The sequence below is a fragment of the Callithrix jacchus genome, chromosome 14, assembly GCF_049354715.1.
Source record: "Callithrix jacchus isolate 240 chromosome 14, calJac240_pri, whole genome shotgun sequence".
NCBI lineage: Eukaryota > Metazoa > Chordata > Mammalia > Primates > Cebidae > Callithrix > Callithrix jacchus.
This window is the reverse complement of record NC_133515.1, coordinates 8,769,146-8,782,788: the sequence shown is the minus strand read 5'-3', so window position 1 is coordinate 8,782,788 and position 13,643 is coordinate 8,769,146. Positions and strand designations below refer to the sequence as shown.

Genomic DNA, 13,643 nt, shown 5'->3' with positions numbered 1-13,643 from the left:
TAAAATTGCATATTTGGCTCACATTACTTTTCTTTTGGATAGTGCTGATCTAGAAAACCTGTAAGACACTGTCAAGCATCTTGACCTAATTGACATTTATAGACACTCAAGCAAATAACAGAAGAATAGACATTCTGTGCATGAATACATGAAAAGTTCCCTCAGATAGACCAAATCCGGGCCATCAAACAAGTTGCAATAAATTTCAAAGATTAAAATCTTACAAGCAATGTTCACTAACCACAATAGTGTTAAATCAGAAAGCAAATGGCCAGTCACATTGGCTCATGTCTATAATCCCACCCCTTTGGTATGCTGAGATGGGAGGATTGCTTGAGGCTGGGAGTTTCAGACCAGCCTGAGCAACATAATGAGACCCCATCTCTACAAAAAAAAAAAAAAAGTTTTCAGTAGCCACCTGGAGGCAGGAGATTGCTTGAGCCCAGGAATTTGAGGTTGCAGTAAGCTAGGATTATACCACTGCACTCCAGCCTGGGCAGCAGAGTACGACACACTGTCTCAAAAAATAATAATAATAAATAGAGTAAAAACATTAAAATACCTATAAAATCTGAAATATTTGAAAACAAAACAACATACTTTGAAATAACCCCTGGGTCAGAGAAGGAATCACAAAGCAAAATATAGTATTTCTTTTCTTTCTTTCTTTTTTCTTTTTTTGGAGATGGAGTCTCGTTCTGTCACCCAGACTGGAGTGCTGGGGTGTGATCTCGGCTCACTGCAACCTCCACCTCCCAGGTTCAAGCAATTCTCTCACCTCAGCCTCCTGAGTAGTTGGGATTACAGGCACCCACCGTCATGCCCGGCTAATTTTTTTTTTTTTTGTAGAGATAGGTTTTTGCCACCTTGGCCAGGCTGGTCTTGAACTCCTGACCTTAGGTGATCCACCCACCTCATCCTCCCAAAGTGCTGGGAGTACAAGCATGAGCCACCAAGTCTGGCTGAAAAGATTTCAAATTGTGTAATAATGAAAACATAATATACTAAATTAGTGGGATGTGGCTAAAGTAGTGCTTAGTGGGAAGTTTACAGCTTTAAATGCTATTCTTTGAAAAAAAGAAAGGCTTAAAATTATGGCCTATCAAATCCAACAGAAGCTTAAACATAAAAATAAAAACATTTTTTAACAATTATCTAAGTTTGTATTTTAAGAGACTAGAAAAAGATAAGCAAATTAAACCAAAATGAAGCAGAAGAAAGAAAACAATGATAATTATAGTGGAAATAAATGAGACAGAGAGCAGAGAAAATAGAGAATATTAAAACCAAAAGTTGGTTCTTTCAAAACATTAATAAAATTGATTAAGTTGGTTGCAAACTGATCAAGAAAGCAAGCACAAATTACTTATATTAAGGATGAAGGCATGGAGCTATAGTACTAGATTTCCTAAAGATATTAAAAAGATAAAAAAGAAATATTATAAACAACTTTAAGGAAATAAATTCACCAACTTAGATGAAATAGACTAATTTGTGAAAAATGCAAATTACCAAAATTGAAATTAAATAAAAAATCTCTCTTAGAAAAAGAAAATATGAGCAATTATATATATCTATATATAGATTCATAACACAATATAACATAGTTCAGGCATAAATGCTTCCAGTGATGATTTTTCTTTTTTTCTTCCTTCCTTCCTCCCTCCCTTCTTTCCTTCCGTCCCTCCTTCCCTCCCTCCCTTCCTTCCTTCCTCTCCTTCTCTCTCTTTCTTTCTTTCCTCTTTCTCTTCTTTCTTTCAGTGAGGTCTTGCCAAGTTGCCCAGGCTGATCTCGAACTTTTGAGCTCAAGCAATTCTCTCTCCTTAGCCTCCCACAGTGCTAGGATTACAGGCGTGAGCCACCGCACTGGTGATTTTTCTATCAAACTTTACCTAAGAATTAATACCAATATTACAAAACTTGGAAAACAGGAAGAATGCTTTCCAGCTTCTTTTAAGAGTGCACACTAGGCCCCGACACCAAAATCTGATAAAAATTGCAAGAAAAGAAAAAAGAAAAGAAAATCTAAGAACAATATCCATCAGAATTCTTAAAATATTAGCAAGCCAAATCTAGCAATATATAAGAAAGGTAATTATTATATATAAACCAAGTGGAGTTTAGTAATTTAAGGTTGACTTAAAATTCATAATGTAAGCTACCACATTAACAGAATAACAGAGAAAAATATAATTTCATTAGATGCAGAAAAAGCATTTGGCAAAATCCAATATGCATCTATGATTTAAATAAATAAATAAACTTTTCAGCAATCCAGAAAGAAATAACCACTCTATCTGATAAAGGACACCAACAAAAAATGTCAGCTAACCTCATACTTTATGTTGAACTACTCAATATTTTCTCCTAAAATCAAATCAGGAACGAGGCTAATATGTTATGTGTGAATTGGACTTGTAAAGGAAGCCTCATCCTGTAGGTTCGTGTAGGTATAAATGCCATTGCTGTGTGCAGTTGTTATCTCATGGCACAGCGTGGTTCTCTGAAATGACTGGAGAAGTACAGGAAATGGATTTGGACTGTGACAGCAGAGTGGTGAAGACTGGCTGTAAACTATGAGAAGAGATTCAGAGATTGTTTATCTTATAGCACGAAAAAGATCCTTACTCATCTCTGCCTTATGTTTTACTTGGTATATTTCATTTTATTTTTAATTGACAAATAGTAATTGTATCTACTTACGTGGTACAATGTGACATTTTGACATACGTATATATTATTGAATGATTAAATCAGGCTAATTAACATATCCATCACCTTGTATACTTAACACTCTTGTACTACAAACATTTAAAATCTGCTGTCAGCATTTTGAAATATACAGTACATTATTATTAGCTATTGTCGCCATGCTGTACAATAGATCTCATAAAACTTCTTTAAATGACTATACTTCTGGTCGTAGACTGTCACCCCTCAGCAGAATGATAGGGAGATGTTTTGGGCAAGGGGCCTTTCCGAGTTCTATTCTATACTCGATCATTGGGAAGGCAGTTTCTTGCAATTGTGCTAAGTCAAGTCTCTACATTCAGACAGATTTTACCAAATTAAGATTGTAAATAAAGAAAATGACTTAATAAAAGCACCACCCCCTGCCAGTGGCTCCCCAAATTTCTGAACTAGAGGGTGTGAGAAAGCAATAAATGAGATGAGTATATGTGACAAAGTGTCCCAGGGACAACTGTAACTAAAGTAACAACTCTGCAGAGCAGAAGGCTGACTGAGCAAGACAAACACAGAATTTATTTAATGTTCAAAAAAAAATTCAGCCAGCATGAATGCAGACTAAAGGAGGAGAACTTAACAAAATACAGTGAAAAATACTTGATTTAACATTCCGATAGGATCCTGGAATTTATGGTTCACTCTTTCAGAAGGATTGAATTATCCCTGGGAAATTATATACCCTCTTGTCTGAATTTTTCTTTTCTATTTTTCTTTTTTTTTTTTTTTTAGACAGGGTCTTGCTCTGTCACCTAGGCTGGAGTGCATGCAGTGGTGTGATCTTGGCTCACTGCAACCTCTGCCTCTTGAATTCAAGTAATTCTCATGCCTCAGCCTCCCAAATAGCTGGGACTACAGGCACCTGTTACCGCATTCAGCTAATTTTTGTATTTTTAGTAGAGACAGCATTTCACCATGTTGCCCAGGCTGGTCTTGAACTCCTGACCTCAAGTGATCTGCCCACCTTGGCCTCCCAAAGTGCTGGGACTACAGGCATGAGCCACCATGCCCAGATCTATATTTCTAAGGTTGCATATGATGTCATAAACCCATGGGAACATGGAACCGTGGAAAACATATTTATCAATGCACCAAGATTCTGATTGAATAGGTTAAACTCATCAGCTAGAAATTTCTCAAGTGGACAAAACAAAGGCTGAGAGGTGTGCTGTGCTCCTGTCTTCCTGCAGGGCCCCAAGCCAGGTGAGAAGACCCAGCTGCACTTTACCTCCCTTCCTGCAAGTCCTGCTCTGATTGAGCCTAGGGAGGCATTCATTTCAGGAGGAAAAATTTCCTTTTGTAAGAACCTATCATTTTGTTTCTACATCCCAATGAGTCTGGGCCAGAGCCCCAGCATGAGGGTGAAATGCTGGGGTAATGGGGATATAGGTGCATTGGGAAGAGGGGTGTGCTCTGTGGCTGCTGTTAGGGCCAGACTGTGTCATACAAGCAGTCACTGTAGCTGCTTGTTTTTTTTTTCTTAAGTGTTTATTTAGTCTCTCATCTCTCTCTCTCTCTCTCCATCCATCCATCAAGCCTATCCATCTGTTTGAGTCGCTTTTATTATTGTTTAGGTAGGATAAAGCCAACACATCAGGAGATGACTCCCAATGAAAAGATACTTTTCTATACACAGATCCCCAGAGAGGGAGTACATGTCATACCATGGGGGGCCACACAGGGAATCACTGGCCTCAGTCATGAGGCAAAGGGAAGGGAGGAACCATGGGCAAGCACCTTGTTGTGGTTTCTGCAGAAAGGAGTGGGAGAAGCAGTGTAAGCAGTCTTAGGATTGGCTCATTTGAATAAGTTCAGTGGGCTCTGTGTATAGGACTATCTTTGGTTGTGTGATATCTGGCCATGGACTGATTAGGACAGGTGGATAATGGCCCCAAGTATGAGAGCCTAACAAGGGAGGTTGTTGGGAGTGTGAACTAATTCACCTGCTCAAGAACAGGAACTTACTGGTCCGTAGTCCTGGTCTCAAAACTGGTTCCAGACAGCACTTAAAAAGTATATCACACCATGCATCCATCCTTCCATTCATCCATCCATCCACCCACCCATTTATCTATCTGTTCACCTACTCATCCATCATCCATCGATCCATCCATCCATCTATCCATCCATATATCAATCCATCTATCCATCCACTCATCCATCTATCTGTTCATTCATCCATTTATTTAAACAGCACATTAGCCAGAAGGGGTGGTGAGCAGACAGCCTGAAACCCTAAGTTCAGAAAAGGTGTCTTGCAATGTAACATGTAGTAACAGTCACTTGCTCCTGTTTTCTGTCCATTTCACCTGCTCCTGGATAGAAGTTTACCTGCTTTGAAGCCTGTGGGGAGTGGGCTGAGCTGGATGGAATTGGGGGACCCCTACCCAACAGGGCTGTATTTGTCCTTGCCAGTGAGTAAAGGTTAGTCTCACAAGCTCAACCTCAGGCCCCAGGCTGAGCTGGACAGCAGAGGGGAGGAGCAAAGATGGCTGCTGCCAGAGTCATCTCTTTGGGAAGAAGTATTTTATCCCAAGTCTGGGATTCATCCCCCAGCTGTGAGGATGGAAGGCCCCAGAAGTCCCAACCATATTCCCTCAAATGCTCTTGATTTTATGGGGGTGCAAGAGTTTCTCTTCTTAGTTACTTAAAAAATGCTTTTGCAGGCTGGCTGCTAGTGGCTCATGCCTATAATTCCAGCACTTTGGAGGCTGAGATGGGCAGATAGCTTGAGACCAGGAGACCAGCCTGGGCAACATGGTGAAACCCTGTGATACGGGTTAGCTGCGTCCCCATCCAAATCTCCAAATCTCATGTTGAATTGTAGCTCCCATAATTCCCACATGGTTTGGGAGGGAATTGTTGGGAGATAACTGAATCATGGGGGTGGGTTCTCCCATACTATTCTATTGGTAGTGAATAAGTCTCATGAGATCAGATGGTTTTATAAGGGGTTTCCCTTTTTGCTTGACTCTCTTTCTTTTCTGCTGCCATGTAAGACGTGGCTTTCACCTTCTACCATGTTTGTGAAGCCTCCCCAGCCACATGGAACTGTGAGTCCATTAAATCTCTTTTTTTTTTTCTTTTCTTTTTTTTTTTTTTTTTTGAGATGGAGTTTCGCTCTTGTTACCCAGGCTGGAGTGCAATGGTGCAACCTCGGCTCACCACAACCTCCGCCTCCTGGTTCAAGCAATTCTCCTGCCTCAGCCTCCTGAGTAGCTGGGACTACAGGCATGCACCACCATGCCCAGCTAATTTTTGTATTTTTAGCAGAGATGGGGTTTCACCTTGTTGACCAGAATGGTCTCAATCTCTTGACCTGGTGATCCACCTGCCTCAGCCTCCCAAAGTGCTGGGATTATAGGTGTGAGCTACCACACCTGGCCTAAACCTCTTTTTCTTTATAAATTACACAGTCTTGGGTATGTCTTTTTCAGCAGCATGAAAATGGACTAATACACCCCATCTCTACAAAATATTTAAAGAGTTAGCCAGGTGTGGGGGCATGCTCTTGTAGTCCCAGATACTTGGAAGCTGAGACAGGAGGACTACCTGAGCCTGAGGAGGTCAAGGAAGGCTGAGACAGGAGGATGGGGAAGTCAAGGCTGCAGTGACCTGTGACCATGCCACTGCACTCCAGCCTGGACAGAGTGAGACTCTCTCTCTCAAAAAAAAAAATGCTTATGTGAATTATCACATCATTGGTAATTGGTGAGTCAAAAAAGTCCATTGAGCTTTGACATATTCTGATAGTCAGTTGGTACTACTACTAGTGGATGTTGTGAACTACTCTCTCATTGTGACTTGTGTCTCCAGGAGTTACTGGGTTTCATGACTGGGGAGAAAGAAGCTACTGGTCTTCACACGACTATTTCAAGATTTCCTCAGAGAGAATCCCCTTATGGATGGAAGAAAAGAAGCTCCTGCTAGAAATTGCAGTGTGATGAGGTGGGGAGGACCAAGTCCTGAGCAGTTGCTTGTTACCAGAAGAAGAATGAACTGGGCAGACTTGAGTGGTTGAAGCATGAGATTGTGGGGACAGAAGAGGCCAACCAACAGGTGTTATCTTGACATGAGTTCACCAGGACAATATACAGTTGGATTAGAATTAAGTCAGATTGAGTCAGAGTTATGGAGGAGTCTGATAGTCATGCAGTAGAGATGTATTCGTTCATTTTTTTTTTTTTTTTTGAGACAAAGTCTTGCTCTGTCACCCAGGTTGGAATGCAATGGTGCCATCTCTGCTCGCTACAACCTCCACCTCCTGGGTTCAAGCCATTCTCCAGCCTCAGCCTCCCAGGTAGCTGGGACTACAGGCATGCCCTACCACACCCATCTAAATTTTTTTGTATTTTTAGTAGAGATGGGGTTTCACCATGCTGCCTAGGCTGGTGTTGAACTCCTGACCTTAAGTAATCCCCAAACCTGGGCCTCCCAAAGCACTGGGATTACAGATGTGAGCCACCGCACCCAGCCAATATTAGTCGGTTTTCATGATGCTGATAAAGACAGACCTGAGACCGACCAATTTACAAAAGAAAGAGGTTTAATTAACTTACAGTTCCACATGGCTGGGGAGGCCTCCCAATCATGGTGGAAGGCAAGGAGGAGCAAGTCACATTTTACATGGATGGTGGCAGGCAAACAGAGAGCTTGTGCAGGGAAACTCCCCCTTATAATACCATCAGATCTTGTGAGACTTATTTGCTATCATGAGAACAACATGGGAAAGCCCTGCCCCTGTGATTCAATAACCTCCCACCAGGTCCCTCCCACAACATGTGGGAATTCAAGATGAGATTTGGGTGGGGACACAGCCAGACCATAGCAAGAGGATTGATGGGGGTGGGGTGCCAGGCAAATGATACAGTAGAATTCATGGGGGAATCAACTTGGATGAGAGGTTGATTTCCTGGGAGAGGGTGGGATCTGGTAAGGCAGATTGGTCTAGAGAAGAGGTGGGGGGTTCTAGTTGAGAAACATGACTCATTATCGGAGTGTGTTCTGGTGGGGGTGAAGATTGGAAGGTGGTCCACTAAGACTGTAGGATCTAGGGGCAAACAGAACTCAGGTAACAGAAAGAAGCCTAGCATTGATGGTGAGGAAGGGAGAAGTTGAGAAGAGGTAGGAATTTTTTGAACCTAGATAGCATTCTATCTAACCGCGCAAGATGGCTAGATAAAACACTCCAGCAATCATCCCTCTGCAGGAACACCAAAGTGAACAACTATCCATGCAAGAAAGTCCTTTCGTAAGAACTCAAAATCAGGTGAGTGATCATAGTACTGGTTTTAATATCATGAAGAGGGCAGGAAAAATAGTCTTGAATTGCCCAAACCAGGGGTCCCCAACCCCCAGATCACATACATATATATTCCATAGGAGACTATTGAAGTCTATAGTCTTAAGACTGTTAAGACATTTTGATATATTTAACCAATAGAATTTAATGCAGCTATTAAAACAGTGGTTATGAAGGCTTTATTATAACACACAAATGCTCCTAATACATTGTTGAGTTATAACACTGCTTATACAGTATATATTTATTTGAATATACATTATGTAAAAAAAGATATGCTAAAGTAGAAATAGGTTAGCATTTAGTACCTTTGTTTCCTTTATTTTTCAATGTTTTTAATGTGGCCATCTTAATTTAATATTAAACAATTTAAATTCAAAAATGTAAAATAAAACAATTAACCCTCCACCCCGCGGGGGGGGAGGGGAGACCATATTGGGCCATGGCCTGTTAGAAACTGGGCCACATAGCAGTGGACTAATGAGCATTCCCACCTGAGCATGCATCCTGTCAGATCAACAGCGGCATTCTGCATTCATAGGAGTGTGAACCCTATTGTGAACTGTGCATGCAAGGTATCTACCTTATGTGCTCCTTACGAGAATCTATTGCCTGATTATCTGTCACTGTCTCCAGAAAATAGCACTGTCTAGTTGCAGGAAGACAAGCCCAGGGCTCCCACTGATTCTAAATTATGGGGAGTTGTATAATTATTTCATTGTATATTACAATGTAATAAAAATAGAAATAAACTGCACAGTAAATGTAATGCACTTAAATTTTCGATTTATCACGAAACCATCCCCATCCCTTTTACCCTCAGTCTGCGGAAAAATTGTCTTTTATGAAACTGGTTCCTGGTGCCAAAATGGCTGGGGACCACTGGCCTAAACTATCCCTTCCCCATTCCCTGGCAGGGTCATGTGCCAAAAGACAATTTGTGTGCTCAGAGGAGAGAGGATGAAGTGATCATGGGACTCTGCACTGGAGCTCACTGCTGCCCTGCCACAGCCAAAAGCAACACAGAGCAGAATGCTGCTAATGCCTGTGGAGGGAGCATTTAGATCAGTTTTGGCCAGAGAGGAATCCTCCACCCTAGCAATAGGAAACTGAGTTCTGGCTAGCTTCACAGCCTGCTGACTAAAGTGGACTGGGGTCCTAAATATATTTGAAAGGCAGTCTCAGTCACAAAGACTGTAGTCCTTGGGCAAGTCCTGGTACTGAACTAGGCTCAGAACCAGTGAACTTGTGGTGCATGTGACCCAGTGAGACACCAGTTGTATTGGCCAACGGAGGGCTTGCATCACCTCTCTCCAAATTCCAGGCAGTGCAGCTCTGGGAGGGACTTCATCCACTTGAAAAAATAGAGAGAGAAGAGTAAAAAGGACCTTGTCCTGCAACTTGGGTACTAGCACAGCCACAGTAAAATAAGGCATTTAGCAGATTCCTGAAGACTTTGAATTCAGGCTTTATCTCCTGGATGGCATTTCTAGACTCACCCGAAGCTAGAAGAAATGATGCTGCCCTGAAGAAAAGAATCTAGTCTTGGAAAAATTCACCACCTGCTGAAGAAAGAGCCTCTGGGCCTCAAATAAACATCAGCAGGAACCAGGCAGTAGTTGCCAAGGGCCCAGTACAGTCCTACAGATGGTGGCCATTGTAGGGCTTATATCACCCATTCTCCAACTCTAGGCAGCCCAGCACAGAGAAAGACCCACCTTATGTTTTAGGGAATGTGAGGAAAGAGAATGAAAGACTCTGCCTGATGATCCAGGGAATTCTTCCAGATCTCACACAAGTCCACCAAAGTAGTATGTCTATGAGTCTTCAAGAGACTCGTATCTATCCATCCATCCACCATTTCTAGTATACTTAAAAGGCTTGGGATACCTTCTAGTACAGATAAGACTACAGTTATCAAAGACTTAGATCACAACATTCAATTCCCTTTGAACCTGAAAAGCCTTCTCAAGAAGGATGGGTACAAACAAGCCCAGACTGCAAAGGTTAGAATAAACAACTAACTCATTGATATGGTTTGGCTCTGTGTTTCCGCCCAAATCTCATGTTGAATTGTAATTCCCACTGTTTGGGGAGGGACTTGGTGGGAGATGATTGGATCATGGGAGCAGATTTCCCTCTTGCTGTTCTCATGAAAGTGAGTGAGTTCTCATGAGATCTGATGGTTTAAAAGTGTGTGGCACTTCCCCCTTTGCTCTCTCTCTCTTTCCTGCCACCATATGAAGATGCGCTTGCTTTTCCTTCCCCCTTTCACCATGATTGTAAGTTTACTGAGGCTTTCCCAGACATGCTCCCTGTACAACCTGCAGAATTGTGAGTCAATTTAACCCCTCTTCTTAATAAATTACCAAGTCTCAGGTATTTCTTTATAGCAGTGTGAGAACAGACTAATACACTCATCAATGCCTAGACATAAACAAATATTCAGAAGCATCAATAGCATCCAGGAAAATGTTATCTCAGCAAATGAATAAAAAAAGACCTCAGAGTGACAAAGATATGTGACTTTTCAAACACAAAATTCAAAATAGCTGTTTGGAGGTTCAAGACAACACAGAGAAGAAATTCAAAACCCTATTAGAGAAATTTAACAAAAAGATTGGAATAATTTCAAAAACTCAAGCAGAAATTTTATGGCTGAAAAATGCAATTGGCAAACTGAAAAATGCATCAGAGTCTCTCAATAGCAGACTTGATCAAGCAGAAGAAAGAATTAGTGAGCTTGAAGACAAGCTATATGAAAATACAGTCAGAAGAGAAAAAAATAAACAAAATGAAAAAGAATGAAGCACACCAACAAGATCTAGAAAATAGCCTCAATAGGCAAATATAAGCATTATTGGCTTTAAACAGGAGGTAGAGAGAGAGGTGAGGGTAGAAAGTTTATTCAAATAAATAAAAATGGAACTTTTCAAACCTAGAGAAATATATCAATATCCAAGTACCAGAAGGTTATAGAACACCGAGCAGATTTAACCCAAATAAAACCTTAAGGTATTTAATCATCAAACTCCCAAAGGCCAAGGATAAAGAAAGAGTCCTAATATCAGCAAGAGAAAAGAAACAAATAACATATAAAGGAGTGGCAGCAGACTTCTTAGCGGAAAACTTAAAGATCAGGAGAGAGTGGCATGACAGATTCAAAATGATGAAAGAAAAAAACTTTTATTCTAGAATATTGTATCCAGCAAAAATACCCTTCAAATATGAGGAAGAGATTAAGATTCTTCCACACAAACAAAAGCTAAGGGAAGAGCTTGTCACTATAATACCTGTCCTTCAGGAAATGTTAAAGGGAGTTCCTCAATCTGAAAGAAACGAATGCTAAAAAGCAATAAGCAGAATTTTTACTATTAAGATGGCGCTGTGAGAACAACCCAGGATTGGAGCTCTCGTTGAATCCGCAAATGGTGAGTCAGAGCTGCATTACCAGACTGATCTTTGTTGCCCACAGAACGGGGAAACTCCCAAGTATAAAAAAGACATGGGATGCCAGGCAGTAGGTCTGCCTGGCGAAGCCGGCAGCCGGGGCGGCGGCGGCCGGCCCTACCCAGCAATCCCCACAGGGCGTGCTTGTCCGGGTGCCCTGTTGAACCAGCAACCTGAGACTTGAGAGGGCTGGACTTGAGACTGAACGAGACGTGGACAGTAGGCCAGCCCAGGGGATTGCAGTGACAGATCGTTTGGGACACCCAGTGGGACGAACAAAACCGCGATTTCAAACTATCCCGAGCAGACGGTCCGAGACGCTCTGTGGGGGAGGGGCGTCCACCACTACCGAGGCAACCCGCGGGAACTGAGATACACACCCACTGCTGACGCAGCCGGCCGTTGCCAAGGCAACCCGTCCCTACTGAGATACACGCCCACTGCTGACGCAGCCTGCCCTTGCTGAGGCAACACACTACAACGAAGAGACCCCGCCGCAGGGCGTGGCAGAGACCACAGCAGAGCCTGCAGGAACAGGGCGAATCACACAACAGCAGGGCGGAGCCTCGGCAGCCAAACAGTGGCTAGTCTGCCTTTTAGCTGGGCAGAACACCTCATCGGACATCGAAAAATAAAGCCCGAACCCCCCAACACAGAGCATTTGAGAAAAAAAGGGTTTTTTTTAATGAGCTCTGTTGCAGCAGAATCAAACATAGCAGCCTAACAGCCCTAAATGAACAACAGAGCTCACAGCTCAGCAATTGAGCTCCAAAAAAGTACAGACTGTCTCCTCAAGCAGCTCCCTGACCCCTCTATATCCAAAAGACTGACATTTGGCAGGCATCATCCTGGGACAAAGATAGCAGAAAAAGAAACGGGTAGCATCCCTCACTGTGCCACAGCTGCTAGAGGTGCACCCCAGACAAGCAGGGCCTGGAGTGGACCTCAGCAGTCGTACAGCGAAGGGGCTAGGCCGGTAGAAGGAAAACCAAGTAACAGAAATACTTCATCATCAACAATCTGGGTGTCCACTCAGAGACCCAATCGAAAAGTCAGCAACTACGCAGACGACAAGCGGATAAACCCACAAAGATGGGAAGAAACCAGCGAAAAAAGGAGGAAAACACCCGAAACCAGAACACCTCGCCTCCTAGAAAGGACCAAAACTCCTCACCAGCAAGGGAACAAAGCTGGACGGAGAATGACTGTGACGAAATGACGGAATTAGACTTCAGAAGGTGGATAATGAGAAACTTTTGTGAGCTAAAAGAACATGTATTAAATCAATGCAAAGAAACTAAGGAACTTAAAAAAAGATATGAGGAAATGATAACAAGAATGGATAACTTAGAGAGGAATATGAATGAATTAAAGGAGCTGAAAAACACAATACAAGAACTTCACGAAGCATGCACAAGTTTCAATAGCCGAATTGACCAAGCAGAAGAAAGAATATCTGAAGTCGAAGACCAACTCAATGAAATTAAACGAGAAACCAAGATTAGAGAAAAAAGCACAAAAAGGAATGAACAAAGTCTCCAAGAAATGTGGGACTATGTGAAAAGACCTAACCTACGTTTGATAGGTGTACCAGAAGGGGATGAAGAGAATGAATCCAAGCTGGAAAATACTCTTCAGGACATCATCCAGGAAAACTTCCCCCACCTAGCAAGACAGGCCAACACTCAAATGCAGGAAATACAGAGAACACCACAAAGATATTCTGCAAGAAGAGCAACCCCAAGGCACATAATCATCAGATTCAACAAGGTTGAAATAAAGGAGAAAATACTAAGGGCAGCCAGAGAGAAAGGTCGAGTTACCCACAAAGGGAAGCCCATCAGACTCACAGCAGATCTCTCGGCAGAAACACTACAAGCCAGAAGAGAGTGGGGGCCAATATTCAACATTCTTAAAGAAAAGAACTTTCAACCCAGAATTTCATATCCAGCCAAACTGAGCTTCAGAAGTGAAGGAAAAATAAAATCCTTTGCGAACAAGCAAGTACTCAGAGATTTTGTCACCACCAGGCCTGCTTTACAAGAGCTCCTAAAAGAGGCACTACACATAGAAAGGAACAACCAGTACCAGCCATTCTAAAATCACACTAAAAGTTAAAGAGCATCAACATAATGAAGATTCTACA

The 13,643-nt window shown here is 42.2% G+C and overlaps 1 long non-coding RNA gene across 1 annotated transcript; it reads left to right on the top strand.

Moving 5' to 3' along the window:
• The first annotated feature begins 3,854 nt into the window (after window positions 1-3,854).
• Window positions 3,855-12,569, top strand: LOC118147205 (uncharacterized). The gene is made up of 4 exons (XR_004733381.3): window positions 3,855-3,948; window positions 6,562-6,693; window positions 7,955-8,014; window positions 9,541-12,569. It is a non-coding gene; the product is annotated as an uncharacterized LOC118147205 (long non-coding RNA).
• The last annotated feature ends 1,074 nt before the right edge of the window (window positions 12,570-13,643 follow it).